This window comes from Rhyacophila brunnea, unplaced genomic scaffold (assembly GCF_057557595.1).
Source record: "Rhyacophila brunnea isolate RB1 unplaced genomic scaffold, BYU_Rbru_1.0 scaffold_7, whole genome shotgun sequence".
NCBI classification, from domain to species: Eukaryota; Metazoa; Arthropoda; class Insecta; order Trichoptera; family Rhyacophilidae; genus Rhyacophila; species Rhyacophila brunnea.
This window is the reverse complement of record NW_028233339.1, coordinates 31614475-31640428: the sequence shown is the minus strand read 5'-3', so window position 1 is coordinate 31640428 and position 25954 is coordinate 31614475. Positions and strand designations below refer to the sequence as shown.

Below are 25954 nucleotides of genomic sequence, written 5' to 3'. Positions count from 1 at the left end.
AATGTACTCATTTATGTATTTAATATTATATAAACGACTCAATTACTGAACTTTAGAAATCATGACGTTTTATACCATCACCATCACCAGCTGGAGTCGATCCGCTGCTAGATAGAGGCCCTCAGCTTCCTCCACTCTTCTCGGCCCCTAGTTCTTTGCTGCCACGTACATCCACCGAATTTTGCGAGTATGTCTATCCAGCGGGTTGTAGTGCGTCCTTGTGGTCATTTCATTTAGTACCCCTTGTCTACCACTACGTCCAGCTCACTTAATCTGCTTAACGACCTCTACCATATCACGTACTCCTGTATACGTCCTTAACCCTTAACATTAGTTTCTTTTGCGGTAGGTATTTCCGTATTATGCCCTACACGCACCTTTACATGCCACGCTGCGCTACTCGCAATTTTATAATTTCTCTTTCATTAAGAATCTATATTTCACACGCACACGTGAGCACTGGTAGCACACATTGGTTGAACACCTTACGTTTAAGACACAATATGTGGTTCAAATATTTTTTTTCTTTTTAACACAGTAACAGGCCATGAACCCCACTGACCGTAGTATATTAGTAGGAAAAAATAATCACATAAACACCCAGGTTTTGGTAAAATCTTATAACATATATTGTGACCTCGCCGGAGACGAACCCGGAGGCCCCGGATGAGACGTCAGTGACTTACGCACTATTGTCTACCTCGGCGTATTACCAACATAGTTGAGAAATTTTGATGGTATGGATTAATATAATAAAAAATAATTACTATCGAATCCGGAATAGCACTATTATTTTAACTACTTACATAGTTTTTAAAATACTCGATAATTTGTGTAATTATTTTCCCATTATAAGTCTTAATTCTACACGGCCTGTACTACTACAACGGTACCTGAATATTGCTATTGTATTCTGTATTGTATTCTGTGAATATACATAAATTGAATTATGTACATGTACAAGTATTGTACATGTTTTCAATAAATATTTTTAAGTATAAATAGCTGTAAAAATATCTTTTTGTTAGATCAATCCTGATCTTTATTGAATTATGTAGAATTAGTACTATATTATATTGTATCTAATTTAATTAATATAACACGACTAATGTAATGAAAGTCGCTTGCCTATTACGTTTTTTAATTACATTTAGCATTAGGTACATGGCAAATAGTACGGATTTAATAACATATTAATTCCGAGAACATTTTGTTATAAAAATTATTCACTTGGAATAAATGAAAATCAATTTCAATGGTATTACTCTGTACTTGGAAATAATTTCGTAAATGTGTGGGAAGCCACTGTGCTTCGAGATGTCGCTCGTCTTATTAGCACGGCGGAGACCGCTAACTGGAGATCTCATTCTGTTAAGAGATGCTTTAGGAAAATCGGTTTTGAGCTACGTTCCTCGTATTCGTACTGTGCATCTCGTCGCACAGCTCAGGTAGTTCTCATGTTGTCTATTATTACACGACTTTTGTGAATTGGACTTAAATAATATCATTATAAATACTGTAGTATTCAAATATAATATATAACATATATATTACTTACCATTTAGACATTCTTTTATAAAAAGATACACTGTTTATTAATTTAATATTACTTATTAGAAATTCATTAGAATAGTAAACATTGATTGCTGTATTTCGTATTTTCTATTTTTTATGCTACTAATAATTCACAACATTTGATTGCAACATGTTTTATTAAACATCTTTGATGCCATTACCTTCCAGAAAAAAACTTTTTGAAAAAATTCGACGCCTAGTGAAACTTGAACCCGCATCCACCGCATTCGCGCCAATATGCGTTATATCTAATTACGACTAAATTAACCAGTAGTTTTTACATCATGACGCGCTTCACAAATTGTGTTAGTTTTTGGCACTCAGCTTTTATTTTTAAAATCATAGTATCAATTACATTAATTACTAACCGGTGTCGGGATCTCTCCAATTTTCTAGTTGTAACGTACTTGCACTTGCTGATACTATTTTTTGTATTCACCGAATTTATTTCTTTATTCACAAGAATTGAGAATGTAACATTATTTATTGAATATATAGGTATAATTTTAAAACACCTTAGATATACCTACTAACTATTTTTTTACGCCTGGTAATGTCTCGGAAGCAGATACTCAATACTGAGGTCGCAACGCTCTCAAGTGTGCTTTGTCTGAGTTTACTGAGTTGACTTAAATTAATAAAAAGTGCCATGGGAGAGAAAGGCACGGAGAACTAACTAAACTAATCTAAAACTAAGAAAATGAATTTAATTATAAACATAATACAAAAACAAAGCTAGACAATACGAACATACACAAACTATGTTCACGTACCCAATAAGACGCCGCAAATTTTTAAAAGCTATAAGGCTTTAAGGCGGCCTGGTTAGACGGCCCGATGGGCCCCTTCTGGTTGGACCGACTTGAGCATCTCTTCCCTCTCGGACATACCTGTGGTTTTCATCCTGTAGTTCTCCGCCAATAGTTATTCGTTGAAGACATGAACTATTAAATACAATATTCTCAGAACTTCTCTGTTCAAAAATTTGTCAATTAAATTTGTCCGAGTTCACAAAATAGATCAATTAAATCGTAGTTAATTATTTCAGGCTGTATAAAAAAGAGTATTAATAGTTGTATCTGATTCAATTTATAATGCATTAAAATAATCCACACGAAAACAAAGGTAACATTAATTATTAGAAATTAATAAAAGCTGTTAGTAAAAGAAATAGCTGTAAAAAGTATTTTTTATCAGTATAGTATGTTCTATTGAGGTGGACGAAATCAGTCGTGATCATTATGTAATGTGGAATAAGTAAATAGTAGGAATTTCTTACTCTCAACTGGTTCACTTATTAATTTTAAATGTATATTTTGTTTCTTTTAACAATCATTTTCTCAAGTTGGTTAAAATAATGTAATCTAAAATCGATATTTTCGATAGATGAAAATATTCATGACAATCCTACTACGGGGAGGGGAGTCTGTTTAAATTTTTACCGTCTTCATAATTATTATATATCTCACACGCTATACAAGTCTGCCTCGGACGCATATTAGTTATCAAATAAGCTATTAGGAATACGTACAGTCATTAAATAGATATCAATTCTAATTATGAGATTCGTCTAATAGACGCAGAATAGACAGCGTTGATTAACACATGAGTTTGTGTATGCTGTTAATTAATAGCGTTATATTATGCGATGGAATATTTATTATAATATTATGGCCGATTTTGTAAGTACGTGGCAGTGACAGTGAAAGGAAAAGAATGGATTTTTCCAGGGCAAGCTTTCAACATCGGTCATTGATGATGATAGCATGCAGCAATAATTCATTCACTTAGACTTTTTTTGGTAAAAGTTTGGTAAAGTAAACATTATTTATTAAACAAAATATGAGTAATAATAAACGAATACTTGTGAAGCTCAAACGTATAAAATCAAGTATATAATTACAACACAGAGCTTTGCGTTAAGTACATTAGATATAGGTACTTCACATATCTCCAATAGTAGCTCAATTTGGAAAGCGCTTCTGTAAGTATTAAAAGCCATTATTAAAAAATTTGTCGCAATTAAGTATGACTTCTTTAGCATAGTAGTCTATGTGCGTGGGCGCGATACCCGAGAGATGCGGGTTCGATTCCTTAGGGTATCTTACTTTTTTCAAAAAGATTTTTTCTATTGGTTATAATATATTTTTTCAGAAGTGTTTTCAAAATTATGTATGTTATATAAATTAAAGTTTTTCCTATCAATATTTTTTTAAATCATTGGCAGTATACGGTTATTTTTTAATATTTAATCCCTCAAATATATGCGTTTTTGGCATACAATTATTGTATAATTCACTATTTAAGATTTTACGCAGAACCATAAAAATTATATAGTAGAATGCTTACAATAATTATATAGTACTGTCGGCAATATTGACTGTAATCTAATGTGGTTATTGGCCGCCCCCAGAAAAATTTTAATTCCCCTCTGTCTGTCGCTAACTCCTTCAACTGCCTTAGTTTCAAGGACGATCTAGACAGTCCAATTACCTCAGTCTCTGTCTCCTGTCCCTTCTTTTCCTTTACCGGTGTATTCCGGTTTCTTGGGTAGTCTGTGGTGTTCCATCCGTCAATCGTGGCCTGCCCAACGGAATCGCTCACGTGTAAAAAATCACGTTACACGAGTAATTCATTTTAGTGTTGTTATTTTATTTTTTTAGTTTATGTAAAGATCTGAAATGCCGTCGTTATCTTTAGTTGAATAACAGTCAAACCATATTACTTAATATAATCAAAAATAATTGTTTTACAGTGTAAAATCATTACAATGGTAAAAAATATTCCCACAGTGAAGCAGTGCCATTGTGCCCGCCTATAATGCTCTGGGTACAGGTTCGAACCCTGCATCTGGCAGTTTGTTCAATCCCCGATTGGTTATTCGAACCATTTCGCTCAAAAAAGTCTGCTAATGTAACCTAATTAGTTTCTATAAAATGTGTTGTATTAAAATGACCGGTTTTGTCCTTTCATATGGTAATTGTTAACTAATTAAACGCATTACCATAGCTAATCGAATGGAACCGGTCCTAAACATAATTTAATTACTTATGTGGATTGAGGACTTAGGTACTTGATATTTTTATTTAATTTAATATAACAGCTTTCCACTACTCATTGATATGTATAGCCATTATAGGTCCTAAAAAATATTTGCTATTATTGTTCTTTACCAGATCGAAGCACAAGTGTGTAAAAATGTATTGAAAAAAGTAGTTGCGTGTCAGACAAAGAAAATAAAAACCAAAATACTTTACCAAAAAAAGATTAACTACTTACCATATATTTTCTAAATTTACACACTCAATAGGGGAAAATATTTGTATAATTTAGTGAGATATTTGTAGTGTTTATTGTGTTAATTCATTTATTTACGGTTTTAGACTTATTGAAGACACGGTTTATAAGAGAATCTTTGAACTTTCCCTGCGTGTCACTTAAAAATATTCCACGTGTCATTGATTCGCCATCCCTCTTCCATAGAGTGTCAGTAAATGTAGCATAATAATATAATACGTAAAGATTAATGATTGCTTGCATTTCAATTCATAATCCAACGTATAACTGAAATGTAGCTATTGAATTACATAATATTGAAATAAATAATTAGATTTTCTTAGCACTTTATTGTATTGGTAAATTCTGATGATATTAAAGTTCCTGGCATATTCACTATTGTGATTAATTTCATACATTTCCCGTCAGTTGAGTTCAATTTATATTCTCTTTAGAGACACTTATAACATTAGCTAGGTACGTTCCGTATAGATTCAGTTTAGTTTATCGCAAACTATAGTCTTGTTAATGCCTCTATTCGAGATTAATTAGTATCTCAGAAGTGACTTTGTCGTAGCGTAGCGCCGAAGGCCTGACACAGACACGCTTCAAGCTTCAACATTGTATTTAAATTAACACTGAATTTCACTTTATTATATCACTATGAATACCTACTGTATACATTTTAAAAGCTATTCACGGAGTTGTAAACTGCGAGGCATTCATGCTTGATTCGATATAAACGAACCAACTGGCGTATTTTCTCGTCATTATAATAATATTAATACGACGGTATACAAATGGTAACATGTTACAACTTAATATAGAGTTCAACATCAAATAATTTAACTCATAATACGTTTGTATTTCTTTTATCTATATAGTGGTCAATGGTGTGTAAAACTCCCACCTCCGCACTCGTTACTATATGGTGGTCATGGTGTGTAAAACTCCCACCTCCGCTCCCGTTATGTATATGCAGCCACGTCATACGCGGCCGGCTAACATAACCCTTACGTGTGCCAGATCAAAGTATTTAAGCCCTCATTTTGTCCCGAGCAGAGCCGTACGGGACTGGTGATGCAACCTTGCACCGAAGTGCGAATGCATGATGTTAATTTATATGGCAACTATCAGAGTGACTTTAATTTGAAGAGTCGCAAAGGGAGTAGAGAGTGTCCCGCCCCCCGTACGCTCTGGCGAATTTAGTAAAGGCCGCAAAATTGGCCTCGGTTGCCACCATGTCCGCGTGTCCTATTGGGCCCGAATGGGGTCGGACCCTGGCAAACAACTCCGCTCGTTCGGGCCCATAAGTGGACAGTCCCACAGGACGTGCTACGTCCTGCTGGTCGTGTCCACATGAGCAACCCGACCCATGTCCTGCCAAATCAAACCCCTACAATTTGGCCGCAAAGTTTCCATGGCCAGTCATGAATTTACTAGTCCAGTGGGTCGGCACCAGTCTCCTCGTCATGTGTCTCACCGAGACATCTGGAAAGTATAGAAAAGTCTGGCGGCCCTTAGAGGAGGCCACCCATCTCGCCTGCCATGCCGCATATGCGGTCTTGTAGACCAGCTCAGATACAGTCTTTCTGTAGCTTACGCCCTCCACTCTCGATGGCGGTGTCAGAGGGACACCGGCGAGAGTTGTGTTGATCCTCCTCATAAGGAGAGTGATCGATCCTCTAATTTGAATGATCAAGTCGAGGGGAAAGACCCCCGCAAGGACCGCCAGGGCATCCGAAGATGTGGTCCTATAGACCGTACGACTTAAAACGACTTAAATGGAATAGTACAGTGATGTAATCTATTAGAACATAAGTATCTGTTTTTATTTTTCAATATAATAAATTTATTTATTATTATAACTTAAGTCGATTTGATCGAAATATTTTTCTATCCTCATACTTTAATATAGTTTACAGACCACGAATAGGTATTATATATTATCTATAGTGAGATTTTACCATTCAAATTAATATATGTATCAAAGCTTAGAAATTTGCTGATTGAGTGATAATACATTCTGAAATTATCATTATAATTTATAATAACCAAATCATCCAGGTTACTAATTCGTTCATAACAATTAATAGTAACCGTAGATACTCGTATCTTATATTATAACGATATTCTAATTTTTAATTAGTTACACTCTGAAGTTACAATAAGTTATAATATGTTGTAATAATTATGTAAAATGGTTGACAATTGACATCTTTATGGTCACTTAGAGATAAATAGGAAAGGTTCCGCTAGAAGTCAGCCGTAAAAAGTTGCATCGTTATAATCGGTTGAATGCACAAATACCACAAATCAATAATAATCTCGTTACATAAGTTTTGTTTACCCAATTACTACGGTCGTCCTGTTAAATAGTGCATAGGAATCCATCTTCCATTTCCTATGTATGCAATAAAATTCTTTTTGGTGCCTTCTTCAATGGGGCCAGTAAATAAAAATCTGCATCCGAGAAGGACAGTGGTAAATTACCAATTTCGCTCGGGGGTTTGTTCTGTTCTTTGTTCGGTGAAAATGTGTATTTTTCCTATCTTTACTTTATAGATAATTTATGAATGTAATTCTTTTACGCCTTTTTAATTATTTAATATTTGTAACTACATATTGTAATATTTTCAAATGTATATTGGTCAACAATCACATCCGTCCTCTGCTAAAATATGTTAAAACTTGCAGTTATTTTTGGGATGTGAATAAATATTCAATATAACAACATTGTATTATAGGTGTCGAAATTGATAGAGTTTTGAATGCTTTTTTTATAAATAAGAAGATTAATACGTATTGCTTCATTTTAATCAGACACGTTTTTTTCAATGCAGCGATAATAATTAATAGAAACGAATCGCATTAAGCGGAGGTTATGAATCTTCATAGAGTGTAAGTAATAATATTAATATACTTTTACAAAGATTAGGTGCTAGCTGTTTACCTGATCTATCTGGAAAGAGAGATACTTATATATCGCACAACCAGAGTTGAGGCGGCCGAATACTCACACAAACGCATTCAAAAAAAGAATACAGTATTCTTCAGAAATTCACCAACACACACAATCTTTCGTATCTGTGTCGCACCAACTCTGGCTGAGAGACCTATACCTACATGAAATATATAATATAAACTATCAAATACTTAAAAAAAAAAAGTATTTAATATTGACTTTAAAGAGAATCATGTAGAAAAAATCAGTTATATACTTAATCGACCATGTCGCCAGAGTTACTTAACTGATAACTGCCGTATGCTTGGGGTAATCAAATGGAATTTGGCCTCTTTGTGTAGAAACGGGTGGAGTGAGCATTGGAGAAAACTGAGATGTAGGTACCCCATGTTTTCGTGCTTTTAATCAATAGTATTAAAATCAGTATCGTGCTATAGGTACCATATCAAATTCGGTAGGCTCCAACATGTATCACCAAAGAAACGTCTGATAACTAAAATAATGACATATTATGTTGTTTCATTGGTTGTCTCAACTACAACCACCGTTTGCAGTTTTTCATCGCAGAACCGCTAGAAATACTCGTCCGTTGATAGCTGAAAACAAACGACATTGACAATACCGACATTTTTTTTCTTTCACTACAGAAGCATTATAAGGTCATATAACTAATAACAGTTAATATATTGTACTAATATGAAAATGCATATAAGCAATTATTTACTTTATACCTCTAAGAGATAAATTAATATAATTATTGCCGTAGTTCGCACAAACTTTAAGCTGTAGTGCAAACTGTCCATGTTCAAATAATAGGTAGGTCTCTTGGAAACTATCCAAGCTGCATCAGACGCCGGTTTATCACTTAACCTCTCAAAACAGATTCCTACTAAATTCCCATAATAGAAGAGCGGCTGAGGTTATTACCGTCATAATAATGTTATACGCAGTGCCGTGCGCATTTATACACCACAATTTTATAATATTCACTAATATATTACATAACTATCGGATAGAATAGGTACTCAATTAAACGATGTTTCAACACGTATCAACGACGAGTACATAACGTCACATTGGAATTATATCACATAATGTCCGTCGGTTCTGATATACTTATGGCGTTTTGAAATTTCATAAATTTCGTAATAAAGATTTTTCTGAAAATGAAAATTTTTACAGCATTCAATTGCAGTCCAAAACATATAATTAGTATAGTATGTTTGGTTATGTCATATTTTTTTTCTTCATATTTCTCCTGAACTAATGCCCCCATACTCATAGATTGTCATAGATAGTAATCTGGTAGACTTGTATCCACTGCAAACGTCAGTTTTGTAAAGGAAAGAGCATATTATCAAGTCAGTCCGAACTTCAGCTGAATCTACGAAAAAATATTTCTGAGCTTTCAAAAAGTTTTCCGTATTTTCCGGAGAAGGTTTGTTTTCATCAATGCTTGACCATAGTAGTTTAAATTAGAATATAAATTAAACACGTTGTATTGCACGTCAACTGACGTCTAGGGCTCTTAGGATACTCTCAGCATAACCTTGAAAGACATCTAAAGTTAGATACTCCACAGTATACGTCCGCATAACGGGTGTGGAGACATACGGATAGAACGTGGGACAGTAAGGTACATTGTTATGCTGCCATATAATTTTAATGGTTATGCGAAATATTTTTTCATAATTCGGTAAAACTCATACTTCAAAAATATCTTGAAAAAAATTTATATACCGGGCGGGACTCACACCCATTCCATTGGATTCTGGATGTCGTCCTTTACAAATTTAGCCACTTGCACCGCACCTAATTACAATGAAATTATCGAATATCTATGCGGCTGAAACGTTTATCAAATCTATTAATTGCAAGTTGGTACATTAAGACTAAAATTTGGACAGATTCTATTGCAGGAATCAATGAATACCACAAAACACCGGTCGCGAATATTAATAAGTAAATAAATAATATAGTAGGTAGGTACTATACGCGATTATCTCGGAATATTGAGTTAATCAACGTGTAAGTCATGGCCTCAATAATTACAAATATTCGTTTAATTTTGTTTCTAAATTCTCCTAATTTATGAAATTGATGCCGTATGTGCTAATACATTTTTACCAAAACTTTATTTACAGATAACAACATTAAAGAAGGTTGCGATATAACTTTACCGATGTGTGTAAAATTACGTTACGCCACTGCTGATATCCTAGTGCGTCGTATGTTCAATGTTTACACATTTCGTTAGCGCTATCTCTGCGAAGGTACTCGTTACCATTGAACCCCTTACACTCAAAGTGAGACGTGGGAGGCCCACTTTAAGAAAATGCTTTTCCGCGCAGATAGAAGCCTCCCATGCGAAATTCTGCTCTCATTACGCGATACGAGAACGTTATACGTAATGCATTTTAAGCACTGGCGGCATTTGACTACCGTTCAGTATTCGGAATGGAATTATGCCTCACCGTCTAATTTACATTTCGAAAATTCTAATATAATTTTCAACTGTCAAGTAAATATAATAATATGCTCATTGCTCACCTAACAATTTTAACACGATTGCAGTTGATTGAAGACGAAATTAAGTGCTTATATAATGTATCTAGGTAACTGTATCTAATGACAGGATTAGGAAACATACAATTTGCTGAAAATATTACTAAAAATTTTAATTAATCAATATGTATCTAAACATGGTACGGAAAACTCCAATTCTTTAATAATAAAAATGTTTCTTTATGTCACAGAGTGCTACGGTAATTCTACATACTTGCCAGTACCTAACGACAAAATATGAATCATTCAATTTAATATAGTTTTCTGAATATTTAATTAATCAAGATTTTTTTTTTACGATTTACCTACTTATAATTTGAAAAAACTCTTTATAAAATTCGAGTCCGTTAAACAGCCTCCTTCCTCTTACTAATACGCCGTATTTGTTGTTGTTTATCAATAAAATGTTTCTTTTCGATATTTGTTAAAAGATTTTTAAACAATTCATAGTTTATATGTCATATAATTTATATTTAATCTAAAACAGAATTTTTGTAAAAAAATGTGTACAGCTTGTTTTTTTTTAAATTTATATCGAATAGAGCTGTTGTATGGTCATAATACCAAATACGTATTATACTCTCCCTTAAGAAATAAATGGATGTTATGTAGTCAGCAGAAAGTATTGTTGGTGTTTGTTTGCTACTCGTATTTATTAAGTAAAAGATGCCAACGAGAAGTCAGCGCGAGTTGTTTGTACTGACTTACATTATGGAAAATGCATTTTTCAAGAAAAGCTACAGAAGCGACAGCATTTTCTTGGAAACATGGATGGTAAACTTCTCTATAGTAGCACCTTATAACGATTAAACTTTACTGCCAATATGAATTGTGCACGTTTGGTAAACAGGAAATGTATCGATTAGTGTTTTAAAATTACTTAAGAATAGTTAAGAATATTATAATATAAGATATCAAATGCGCTACCGACTGACCGTTATATAATGTAATATATTATATATATATATATATATATGAACAAGTGGTTTACCCAGGGAACACCAGTTCTGTGGGTTTACTTAATAACGGGCGGATACAGTAAGCAAATGAAAAAATAACAATAGGAAATATAAGAAAAACACAATTATCTGGTTATTGAAGTGTATGTAGCTTTGGAGCAACTCGTTTTGAAAAAGCAATAGAACAAAGCAGCTTTACCCCATCATTATTAACGATTCACCTACCGGACTTTCAGTATATAGGTTTATAAGTTTCCTAACTAATTTAAATGATTCACAATATTATGCAATACTTTGCGTTGTGTTTTAAATAGTACAGTGTATGTTCACCAAATAATATTTGTCATTATCGTTAACACCAATGAATGGCGTACTCGTCGTTCGACTTTTAAAAATAATATTATAGAATAATGTCATTGAACATTTTAAATAAGGAATACATACTGCATCTCTACTAAGTATCTAAATAAAGGGCTTTAATCATTTTTTTCTTGAATAAACTAATCTACCTATATTATTTTCTACCTACGTAATTCTGAAAAAAAACCCTTACTTTTTGTATCGAAATTATAATAGATATTAACTCCCTTTTTCGAATGAAATAACTACCTAGTAAATTCGAATGCTCTGTTTATTTCGACCCTACATCTGCGCTTTCGTTTCGAAGCCGTGAGGTGCGAGTTCATATTCAAATTGTCTTATTCCCATACTGTTTTTGCAAGTTAATCCCTCCAAACCAAAACCCGCCCCGCCCCGCACCACACTCGGTCGTAATCGAGCGTATCACGGGACCCTACAGTGGCGATGTTAAGCATCTATTTCAATTTTGCCTGGGAATGCCCTGGAAGAAAATATCCAAGACTGGAGTTGCTACGCTCAAGGTGAGCTCTGACTGAGTTTAAATAATTTACTCTAATGCAGGGTGCCAGGAAGAGAAAACCACATGGAAATTACGAAAAAGAAAATGAATTTAAGGTATATATAACAAAGAAAATGGAGCTAATCATACGGGCAGCATAGATTATGTGAAGAGATCTTCACGCCCGCAGTAAGACGCCGCAATTTTTTTAAATGCAAAATAATTGGTCTTAGTAGCAACCAAGTCGGACGGCCCGATGGGCCCAACAGCTGGTTGGACCGACCTGAGGATGTGGTTGGCATCCTGTATTTCCCCTGTTTTTGCAGTGTGGATTTGGATCCAGCATATGGATACTATAGGTTGAGCGAGCGAGTAACAAACAAGCTTGTAAAAACATTTTTGGAAAGCGGCCGATAATAATTATAAACTTACTAAATATTGCCTACTTCAACTGTTTTAACATTTTTTTATGTAAGTAGGTATACCTATGTTTACTTTATTTGAAGTGTATCGGTAATTACAGCTTATTTATTTTTTAATTATTAAATAAGTTTAACTAAGCCAAAGTTGGGTTACTATTCGTGTTACTAAAATTGTGTGTGTCGTGCAGCAAGACGTTGCACATTTGCTTTTTTTATAAAGTTATATCTTAAAGCGCAAGAATCTCGTTAAAAATATTCTAAGCTCTCGACTTCTTCGCTTAGGAAAACCTTCTCTTTCCATTGTTCTGCTAGTAAGCACCGAACAATACTTGCCAACTGAAAGCTTACGGTCCATTTACAACCAAGTGCCTGTGATTAGGGAATCCAATCCCGGGATCCCGAGCTATTTTCGATACCTATGAATCCCGGGATTGATAAACATAATCCCGGGATTTCGGGATTGATTTTTTTATCAATTTTTATGGAAAATATAACAGAAAAAATACTTTTAATACAAAATAACTACATTAGAAATAAACTGAGTTTGAATGAAGTTTGATGTGTAGGTTGCCGATTCATTTTATTTTTTCACATAGATTATTAAAAATGAGAAAGATTGGTCTTTTCGCTTCGGCTTCGCACTTTTAACAAAGTAATTCCACCATGATATCATACGTTTTACGGCAGTTTCATATTTGGCTGACTAATTAGATTTATGAAGCGGAAAGGCCATAAGTACGCCATGATTATTTGCTTTACTATTTTAAATCTCGCTGATCTATTCATTATGTCTTTACTATCAGAAATAGCAATCTCATATTAAATTCACATTATTATTTATATTACAATATTATTTACTCCATTAAAATTGTGTATTTCCAAGATTTAACGTATACAATATTAACAATAAATGTCTTAAATAGTATAAATTATACTAGATTTATTTTTGACCGATTTTATCAATGTTATTTGTAAATATAAAAATTTTATATTAACAATGGAAAAAAATCCCAATCCCGGGACCAGTCCCGGGATCCCGGGATTGTCAAATTGTAATCCCGAAATCCCGGGATCAGAATTTTGGCTCGGGATTGGATTCCCTACCTGTGATCTTTTGTAGGTGAACAAAAAGCTTTGTTTGAAGTATTAGGAATGTATTTAGTTTCATTTTCAACGAATCTCGTTCATATAAAGATTTTGTGTCATATCTGTCTGTTTCCTCAATGTGTTTATATTTTTTTCCATTTCCATTATCTCTTATTACTGACGATAAAATACATTAAAATAGTTATACGTATAATTTCACTGTCAACATAATTCTTTGTATGACTATATCAAAATAAAATCTTAATAATTATAAAATATTTTATTTATCATAATATCAGCATTTCGCCACATAAATATTTTCATACACTCTAGAAAAAAAATGCATTGCTTTACCGTTTTTTTTTCGATCTTACTTCAGAAATTTTCTTTTCAATGGCACAGATTCCCTTTGTGAGTGGCCGGCTTCTTTGGAGCTTATTGAAAAATAATTTCACAAAGGAAAATCTCCGCAAGCCTGGTTACAAAATCTGGATTAGGTACACTCGACCCTTTGGTAAACAAGCTACGGTTGAAATCTTAAAAATATGAAACGCTGTGATTCGTTGTTTATTTTTTCACGACAGAAAAAAATCAGGTAAATTTTGTAAAACCGAAGTAATTTTCTTTTCGCTTCGTTCATAAACGTTTTTTGCTCCCGAAAAAAATACTGTTGCACGCATGGACAAATGCACAAGCTTATTAAAACATTATTAGTACTTATTCATTTTTTATACTATTATAACATTCTGAAACAATTATACATACGATTTCATAACATTAATTGAACATTATTCATAAAAAAAAAACATATTATTTAGAATAGAAACCAGCGGATGTGGGTCCGAATACCATTTTGTCCTTCAAGGGTTGTTCTACTATAAATATATTTCTAAGACTAGATATGCTATATTACAAAAATCAAAATAGTGATTTTTGGTTGAACACTCATTTATTTTGCACAAACACACGTTTGGGTATAAACACTCATTTTACCAGACATAATTTTAAAGGATAAATTCTGAGTACTTACCTCTTTTAGATTTTTTAATAATAAAATAATTTCTATCATCTCAGAAGAATACATTGGGGAAAAATATAAAAAAAAATGTTTTTACTGAATGGGACTTGAATCCACAACCATCGCAATCTGGTCGCTATACTTTTACTAGTTAACCTATAAATAACAACCCATCATGATTATTGATTCATAGATTAATTTGTAAACCATTGGCGCATTATCCAATCTCTGTAATGCCGTAATACTCTCTTTTTCTAAATAAACAAATAAATAAAATATCGTCCGGATTGCGATATTTGTTGGTTCAAGTCTCATTGGGTGGGTACACATATTTTTCATGATGGCAATGTACCTGGAAGATAATATTATATACAAAAATATACATATAAACGAATATAGTATCTTGACGAACATCTCATATATAATAATATGTAGTAAACTCTTGTTCTCATACTGAAAACACACTTCCTTTCAAATTTTATGATTATTACTCAGCGAATGAATGTGTATAATAGAGCTTAGCTCCCACGTTATTATGTATATAACGGATATTGCTATGATCTGTTTTTGTTCAAAATATTCCTAATGGAACGTGGAACAATGCCAAATAACCATAATATTCCAAGTAATTGGTGTATTTAGATACTGTGAATATATAATAATAATATGAAAATTTCATCATAGTTAAGCTCTATGTTTATAAAACAAATATTATTGTCTATGATAATTTATGATACTCTGAATTTTTCCCAATTGTTATAAAAAATATTATTTCCAAGAACTACGAAAATATAATATGTTTCATATCCCTTGTTGATATAATGATTATTATTGTATCGTCCTTATATTATGAGCTTGCCAGTTATTCATCACTCATCACTCATCAGTATGCCTTCGTGGGGTCTATAGACATGTTAATAATAAATATAGTAATCAAGAAGTGGCCATACATGTACTGATCTAGTGCCAACGCCTAAGGCCGTCAAATCGAATGAAAGAGTCTCGATACATAGTTTCGGTATCGTATCAAATCAAAGTATCGAGACACGAGTGTAATGTTTTGAAATTAGCATCGGTTAATTGTCATCCTAAGTTATGGTACATATTTATTTCGTTATACATTACAATAGTTCGTGATCTGATCACACTGAGGGGTTTGATGTTTTTGACAGATCGACTCAAAACAACTGACCTGTCAACATATTCTTCGTAATATTGTATTTATGGACATATTATATTATATATTATGATATTTATTAATTAAAAAAACACAACAATGTGTAGTAGAAAAAAAAAATTGAAAGAAAAAATGGACAGTGTTATACAATAAAATTAAATTTAAAAAAAAAATACACATTACATCACTGAAAATGTCAATGTCTTTGGGGAGCGCATTGACTAGTCTTGCACACCTGGCTAATGGTGCCTGAAAATCTTGACACGAGTAAACAGTTCTGAACCAGAATAAGTCATAGCTGCGACCACGTAGGTAATTTACGGGTGCATAGAAATTCAAATTCTTCAGGACGCCAGGATTGGAAACCATCCTTCGTGATAGCATGTAAAAATGTCTCAAGAGCAGAAGTTACCTACGAGAGTCAAGAGAGTGAAACGCGGGCATGCCTTGTAGAACGGCAGTCGGAAAATAATCGTTTGACGAACTTATCGGACGGAAAATAGTTATATGTCTTAAAATAAAGAAGGTTTTTTTCTAGACGCGCTCTTAAATAATCATAAAGGAAACTTCATAAGAATAATATTCCCATATTCAAGAATATTATGAACTACGATATATATCTACGAACTTATTTGTGCAAACAATGAACAAACAATATTAAAAGAAAACAATTTGTATTTCACATTTGTATATGAAGTCAAGATATCAAAAAAACTACGCTCAAAATAATCGCTAAAGTATTACAAAATATTCTTATACATCGTAATCATCAAGCAGCATTTAAATATTCCAACCTGGGGAAAGGTATTTAAGTATTGGTCAAAAGGTATCTATACATTTTTGACAGCCGTAGCTACGCCTACTATTAGACGTTTTATAATTATCAGAGTATTGCTAATGAATATGTAATTAGGACCTCCAATGTTTCACAAAACCGTTGAATTCATAATATTACCTCGAACATCATATTGAACTACCAGCAACCTAATGTTTTAAATATGACATGCGGTATCGACTCCATCAACCGAATAGTATTGCTATATTAAATATTAATAATGGTCACAAAATAATATTTCACATGTTCTATATTTAAATAAGCAGTTAATAATGGTAATTGGTATTAAAATTCCAATTATTTTATTATAACAATTATATACATAGATTATTTGAGCTTTTGTTTTTCAATGTCTTCCGGGCAAAGCGGAAATTTGATGAAAAATTCACGAATTATTGAAAATTTCAATAACAATTTCGCGGAAAAAATAGTCTCGAAAAACAATAATCATGTTTCATCATCAGAATTTTCTGTTACAATAATCCACCTCCTCTATCACCTATAACAACATTCAATGATGTACTATCACAATTATAGATTTTTATGGATAGCTTGTTTTTTTTTAATCAATTAAATTTATCAAGCCTCTCATACAACACTGGTGTAATCGTGTTTAGATAAGCTGCATAGAGAAGGCAATTAATAGTCAAAAAACCCCTGATTGTTTGATATTGCATATTATAGTATTCATACCATTAGTGCTATTATTTAATATGTTAATGATGTAATAACTGTCTACACCTAGCTTAGCAAATATTATTCCATTCCGACATTAACAGAATGTTGTTTATCTTTTCGCAGATATCTACATTGAAATCTTACGTACACCCCCTGGACGTTCCATTTCCAGGCTGAGGCACCAACAAGTGTCGAGATTTGCACTCTCATGTGCGAGATAAAGGACCCAACTCCGTACTTCATCCCCAACACATAGTAAGTACACACATAACTACGTTCCCAGAAGGCTCGCAAAAGCAAAAAGGTTTCATACTTTTAGCATCATTTCAATTTATTTCACGAAGTTTACCATATCTGCCGCGTAATGAAAATCTGTACAGTTCGTTTTGTATATCAACAGAATGTTCACATCGAGATATACCCGTATAAATTATGTTATCTCTGCTTTTGTGTTTAAATACTCATTCGTTGAGGGAATAACCCTTATTTTTGTGAAAAATATATTTTTAAAACGTAATAAATTTGCTTTGTACTCTTGTAAAATTATTTGAAACTGATTATGTCATGTTTTTCTAAATTTTTAATTTAAAATCAGACATAATATTATTACGCTTAAAAAACCTAGTACCTAACTGTTGTAATTGATTACGCCTAACAACATAGGTGCTCATGAAGTTACCCAGGCTTAAGTGTTTACTGTCTATGGGTTCTATGCCCAACAGTGTGTAGTCGCGCTTGTTGTGTCGCTTTCCTTCGACATTTTCTTTTACAATTTTTCGATTTTAATAATTAAAAAGAAAATCTTTTTCAACTTTTCGCTGCGGAGGCGCACCTCCTCCCGCGACCATTTCGGGGATCCCTTATATATATATTATGGTGGTATTCATGATACAGAAATCTAATAATTAATTCCAAATTTAAACTTTCATTTTTTCGTATTGCTAATAATTGTAAATTAATGAAATTTTGATGAATATTTTTTTAGGTAGGTGGGTACAAAAAATGTGAAATTGTTTACTAGTATCTAAGGTTTCTTTTTATTAGCACTGTATACCACGTAAAATACTACGCTTTATTGAGATTATGGAGAACCAATATTCCATGAATTATCTGTTTTTTTCACTTCTTGGGTTTGACAGCGACTTAACTTTATATCGCCTCCATTCAGCAGGCCTTCCCTCAAAATCTGATAAAGAATTATACAATTCAGTACAGAGGTATTCACTCTGCTTTTTCCGGTTTATTGGTACACTATTAGTTTATTACTTAATATCTTTTACATATACGTGGTTTAATTTTGTTTTTTGAATTTTATTAATTATCCCAAACATATCAGTTTTAAACATTCACTCATATAATTTATTATGTACGTAAAGTTAAGACAGCTTTTAAACTTTTGGCTGCATAAATCCTTCAGCGAAACGCGTGAAGTTTCATAACTCCCGTGACATTATTATTATGTGTTAGTTTCATACTGGATATCTGAAATACGAAATTCACCTCGAGGGTTGAGGAAATATTAAACGTGACATCTTAAGATCTCATTTTAGACTTTATTCGACGTTTTAACTTTTCTCATATCGCGCTTTTCTCCTCATTCGTCGCTGACAAGTTTAGTTGCATACGGTGCAGTCGTAAGTTTTCACATAAACTGTATGAATTTATAACGGATATTTTTACATCAAAGGAATGCAAGCTTTTCAGAAAGTATACTGCCAATGCGCCATTAAATTATTGAGCTTTCACTACTGGGTACTATTTTTCAAATAGTGACAAAACCGACGTGATAATATTTGATAACGACTGACGTCAGTATTTTAAAAGCTCTCCTTGTATACTTTAAAAGTGAAGTAATTTATTTTAATTATTTAAAAACAATGTTTTACATTAGCTAAGTTACTTTCATTAAAACTTTTGTTATATTTGACGGAATGTGTGTTCAGCAGTAATATAAATACATTCATAGTACATAGAATTATGTCATTAACATACCCAAGAAAGTTCAAACATTCAAATATTTGTTTACGCTGCGTAAATTGTTACAAAGTTACCGAAGTAAAAGTTTAAAACATTGTTTTTGATCGTTTGTATTAAAGTTCAATTCAAGTATGTATATCTTTCTTTCATTGTTATGTATTAAGCTTTTCTTTAACAAAAGTCTCGGTGAGTATTTATCTGTAAAAGCATATTTCGTGTTAGTGTTTACTTGGTTAATTACATTGCCTATTTAAATATATGCTTACATTTATTTTAAAATACAAAAATGCTGACTATATATTTTTTAATTTAAATAATAGTAATTATACGTTGGTACCCATAACAAATTTACAATAGGTACGTAAATAATCAGGTGACATGAGAATGTGGCTGAAATTATTGATTTGGCATCATTATTTTGACGGTTACCTATAAATTGTACGTATTCAGTTCGCCGTATCACAGTTCACACTGAGGTGTTATATCGGAAATAGATGGCCATATATCATTGAGATCAAAAAAATACGGTTTGTTCGTCAAGTATCATCGATAAGTAAGTTGTACGTATATTACAAAACTATTTAGATGCGACGCTTGTTTTTAGACAGTGTTATGCTCCAATTTTATTAGATTATATGAGAACGTTTATTTGATATTGGTTATTATTAAATATCTGATACACTGTCATTATTATCAGATATGTGTAAGACTTGATGCTTACAAGCACCTACTTGCTAACCTAGTTTTGAATCATTCAGAATTATATAGAAGTGTAGATATACGATATGATTGTATTTGTAATTTACCTCTTCATTAATGACATTTCAACCCTTGGCGGGTCTTCCTTCCATCCTGGACAATCTCCAGTTGCTCTGTTCGAGCAATATTAAATCTCCTGTGGCGCAGTCCAGTCATCTCAATTTCGGCCGTCCAGATCTTCTCTTGCCCTTGGGGGTTGCGTACATAGCCCGCCTCGCTGGTATATCATCCGGCATTCTATGTAGGTACGTGACCATATATAAACAATTTAATCCATAGTTCATCGCCGCCAATGATAAGGTTTTCTAATTTACTTATCTACCTATATTCTTTCGTCTTACCCTTTTATTTCGGTAGTTTTTATTACGTATGAAACGTGTTTTTTTAAAACATTAATTTGACCTAAATGCTATTCGGCCACCTGTTTCCGATACTACATCTCGCGGTGAATTGTGATACGGCAAACTGCAAAGTACAATTTTCCAATGTACCTATTTTAGCGACGTGCACACGGTGAAATTTACACAGTACAACATTTCCACAGTGACTCGAATATTTTTAGTTGTCATATTATTACGTCTCGCTAGTTGTTAACTTGAACAAACTAAATTAATACCTATACTTCTTGGTGATTTAATATATTTTTTTATCCTTAGTGAAACATAAACTTAATGACCCATGCAGAAAAAAACGCTTAAATTACACATAATAAAGTACCAACATTTCCGATACGCTTGATAAAAGTTCTGAAAATTATACCTATGTAAAAAGTCCTTTTTATTGTTCCGGTTATGCTCAATATATTTCATCTAATTGTGGTCTTAAAATCCGTTCGTTTCCTTTCTGCAAATTTAATGAACTTCAAAAGTCATATAAGTCATAATAAATTTACGTCCATGTTTTTTATTTTGTTTTCCCTATAAAGTACGTTTGGAAAAGTTTTCAATTCGCTTAGATCTCTTTTTTGACCAAGCATTTTCATTAAAAATATAAACTTGATAATATATATTATTTTAAAGTAATCTTATCATCAGTATAGAATGTATTGTAGGGGGTATCGCGGTTGCAAGTATTTGTTTTGTATGTGCAATTATTTTGTTGGGCATTACGCCAGAACGCCGATTTTGGCAGACTTATAACCATACGTTTGCTTTAATTTAGTAATTTAAGTATTATGTTGTCTGTTATATTTTACTTTGGGAATCACCAACCAAAGACCAAGCTGGCCAAATTCCGAGAAGGCCGGCCTGAAATAACGAATTATCAACAAACCAAACATTTTGGCTTAAAAAAAACTTCTAGTAGGTACCTAATTATAGTATTATGTTGTATGTTAGATATTGCTTCGGGAATCACCAACCAATGACCAAGCTGGCCAAATTCCGAGAAGGCCTTCCTGAAATAAAGAGCAATCAATAAACCAAACTTTTTGGTTTAAAAAAAAACTTCTACCATGAATTATTTTAACATGCGGATTGCCAATGCAAACATAATTTCCATCGAGCAAGCATAATTTCCGTCAAGGTATTGCAAACGAAATTGTCAATTTGGAATAGTTTGAGTTTTGGATATCAGTAAAGCTTAAAATATCCTGGTTCCATGTTCAAGTATATTCCAATATGGGTTTAAGTTCAATAAAAAACAAATATCTCACCCGCCCCACTGTTTGGTATTCTGTTTAGAGCGGCATGAAAAATCTTTATACACTAAGGGCGGTATTTAACGTTAAAGGTTTAAAATCACTGGAATATATAATAATTCCAGCCTCAAATTAGAATGTACTTATTTATTCAGTGTTAAGACCTTCCTTCAATAGCGTATTTAATTGTGAAATGATTGCGTATTCCAAATTGTTCCTCTGTAATTATCTGATTTACATTTACAAACATTCCGGCGTCTGATACAACACCCTCATTATATCGCAAGAGCAAACATGTGAAATAAGCGTGGGAAGGTTTTCAGATACGTTACAAAATCAACGGTCCACAATGACGATGCTCTAATTGGATCGCAAATATTTTTGGAACACTTCCAAACCAGCCTCTCGAGTAGAGTGACGCAGATCGCAACACTTGCCCTCATTCGCTTGGCATTATATCATTATCAAGTGTCAGTATTATATTATTTTATTATTCAAGAGAATGTAATTTATATATTTTTTTTTGTTTTCTTCTATTGATATTTGGTTTATAACAAATGGCACTTGTCCGCTCGGGGCGCAAACCGATTTTGAAGACCCATTGTAATAATAAGTCAAAATTACATTAGGGCAGTTGATTTTTCCCGTTGTTTTAAAAGACAGACACCCACGATATAATCACGTAAGAAGCATTATTTAATATTTTTATTTCCATCTAAAATTAATAACATATTTCATAAAAACATTTCGTCGGCATTGTTCTTTTTAGAATCATCTATCTCCCTGATCTATATGTTATTAATTATATATTATATTATTATATATTATATACGAGTGTATATAGGTATATTTATGTACGTTATATTATCACTAAAAGAGAATTTTACTTATATCTTTCGTTTCGTACTTTTTACGGACTCACTATTACATTATTCTCATTTTATCATGACCTAACTTTGTTTATTCTTTATTTTTACTTAGATTAATGTCATCTAATATCTCGGCGCTATTTTTACTTAATGCATTATATTTGTTATCGTTTTCTTCAATTTTTCTCATATCGCTCTCTGTATTATTAGAGGGATCGGCCATTTTCTTTAGAGAGACTATGCTTTTTTATTAGTAACTGTTCCTGCTTACTTATATGACACTCTTTCAGCCTCAACATTATCATTTGCTACTAAATTGACTTTATTTTCAACTGTATCATATAAAAAAAATTTGACTTCCTGTAAAATTGTTCTTGAATTAAAATAAATTATTCGTTATTTTAAACAAAATATAATACTTACTTAATAAAATTTAATAGGTACTTAAATTGACATTTATGTGGCAGAACTCCATTATAATCGTTTTAAAACAAATTTGTTGACAAATCTATGATATTCGACTTATTTATTTTGACAGCTGTTTCCGACTATAACCCATCTTAAGAATAACAATGAAATAATTAATCTTCAATAACTTCAGTGAACCTTAGTAGCTTCCAAGTTATGCAGAAAAAATAGTATATTTTGTCAATCTATCTTACTTTTTTCGCACAATAATGGTGTAGTTTCTTTTAATATATTTTTTTTTTATTATTTATTTCACTAAAAATATTTAATTCAACAGACTTTAAATATAATATGTATCTGATAAACACAGTCTTAGGATAACATATTAATATATTGAAATATTTCTGAGGACTACATTGCCTGAGGCGGACGTGTCTTGTATCTGAGGGATAATCTATCACTGTTAGTCAGATTTTGTAAATACAATAAAAAAAAAAATAAAAAAAGATTGACGGCAATATTACTGGCATAGTATTATAATTATGTATTGTATTATATAATAACATTTATATGCTTTTGAAAGAATGCAAGTAGCCAACAGTCGAAATAAATTTTAATAATTGTTATACACTTATATAAAATATTATGTGCCCCTATAATTATAATCGTGGATCTTCTTTATAAAATATGGATGGTCTATAATCTCTACATCTCTCTCGCACGTGTATTGTTTGTAGAAGCGATGGTGTCTTCACATCATATTCTCAGACGAACATATTAAATAAGATTAGTTATAATAGTTATATATACAGCGATCATAAGTATAGCAGTCACCGCTAATATTGTATTAAAGATTCTGCCTAAAAAATTACGTGGAATCTCTACGCCGACGAACTACTGACGGTTAGTGCCACCGCAGCGAAGGCTTCGGCCACTCAATTAGCCGATGCTTCTCCAATCCAAAACCACCTCACAGCGGACTGTAGGAAAGATAATATCACAAATCTGACTAAATGTTTCAACTGTAGTAGGCCTCACCCGGTCATTCAAAGGAAGTGCAAATGCCACCGGTGACACATTCATTTAGCCTTCCACAACATGGACCTTAGCAAGGATTACCAGGTCAGTCTCCGCCCATACAGATCGATCCAAAACATAAAAACCGCCAGACAAACCGAAAGTTTCATAATCACCTGAAACGACCGAAAAGAATCATCCTATATGACAACGAATCTATTATAAATAATTGTCATTCAAGCCAGCGGCTTAATTCACAACACAGAAGCACTAACTCAATAAACACCAGTCACACAAGTAGGTACACTGATGATCGAGACTTCCAACAAACGAGACCAATACAGGTGGAATAGATTAAAAGGTTACAGGTAGGGAATCCAATCCCGAGCCAAGATTCTGATCCCGGGATTTCGGGATTATAATTTGACAATCCCGGGATCCTGGGACTGGTCCCGAGATTGGCATTTTTTCCATTGTTAATATAAAATGTTAATATTTACAAATAACATTGATAAAACCGGTCAAAAATAAATCCAGTATAATTTATACTATTTAAGACATTTATTGTTAATATTGTATACGTTCAATCTTGGAAATACATAAGTGTAATGGAGTATATAATATTGTAATATAAATAATAATGTGAATTTAATATGAGATTGCTGTTAACGTATGAGATCATGGTGGAATTACTTTGTTAATAGTGCGAAGCATTGTTTTTTTCCAATCTTTCTCATTTTTATTAATTTATGTGAAAAAATAAAATGAATCGGCAACTTACACATGGGTATAAATCAAACTTCATTCAAACTCAGTTTATTTCTAATGTAGTTATTTGTTATTAAAAGTATTTTTTCTGTTATACTTTCGTTATTATTTTATTTTCCATAAAAATTGATACAAAAGTCAATCCCGAAAGTTTCGGGATTATGTTTAAAAATCCCGGGATTCATAGGTATCGAAAATAGCTCAGGATCCCGGGATTGGAATCCTTACTTACACGACATCCTAAGCGTGTCATATCACACACTGAATTGCACCCAACGTAACAACAGCAATGCAGACTAGGGCTGTCATATCGAAGGAAAAGGTATGAATACTCGGTATCGGTATCATATTGAAAGAAAGTTTTGATATCGAAATATCGATACATTTTTAGCGGTCCTAATTCGGACACTCAATCTTTTGTTCTCTCGCGCATGACACCATGTCAGCCGCACTGACAAATGTAACGATTCTGTACTTGTATCGCGACGTTTCAATAAACGCCGTTCTTTACTCTACCACTCAACTAACTGTATGTGTGATCGAAACATCGCGACTCCTCTCCGTTTCAAGGAGTTATAGCAGCATCTACCTGCATACTACATACCACGAAGACATAATAATATTATGTACCTACATAAATTTGTAAGCAAATAAAAATAATTATAATAAAAAAAATATATAATTTACTATAAAGCAACATAGTGTAGAGGTTTATTCAACCCTACAACTGACACATTATTGTCTATGCTCATTTATATAGCATATACAATAATACGACCGGGAAGTCGGGAAATGACACGCAATAAATCAGTTGCATTCCGGCCCTTCAACGGTATGGTCAAATTATGCGCGCAACTCTGCATAACGCTCTACCTTAAAATCAAATTACAATGTAAACATATCAACTCAACATTAAAACTAATGTGACAGTCCTGTATAAGTGCCGTGTATATCCAAACTTATTATCTACAATACAAAACCAAGAAATACCCACACCGTGTATTATACAACTGTATCCCGAATATACCATGTCACGCATTACATACCAAGCAACCTTCTAAACAAGATAACTTTTACATCGGGCCTACATCTGCATCCTTAG

The 25954-nt window shown here is 32.7% G+C and overlaps 1 protein-coding gene across 1 annotated transcript in view; it reads left to right on the top strand.

Moving 5' to 3' along the window:
- The window catches only part of Tpst (tyrosylprotein sulfotransferase), a 588562-nt gene that overhangs the window by 298529 nt on the left and 264079 nt on the right, over nt 1–25954 (top strand). The window contains exon 2 of the mRNA XM_085958010.1: nt 17539–17670. The gene's annotated coding sequence lies outside the window, so the exon portion shown is untranslated. The remainder of the gene's footprint in view (nt 1–17538; nt 17671–25954) is intronic.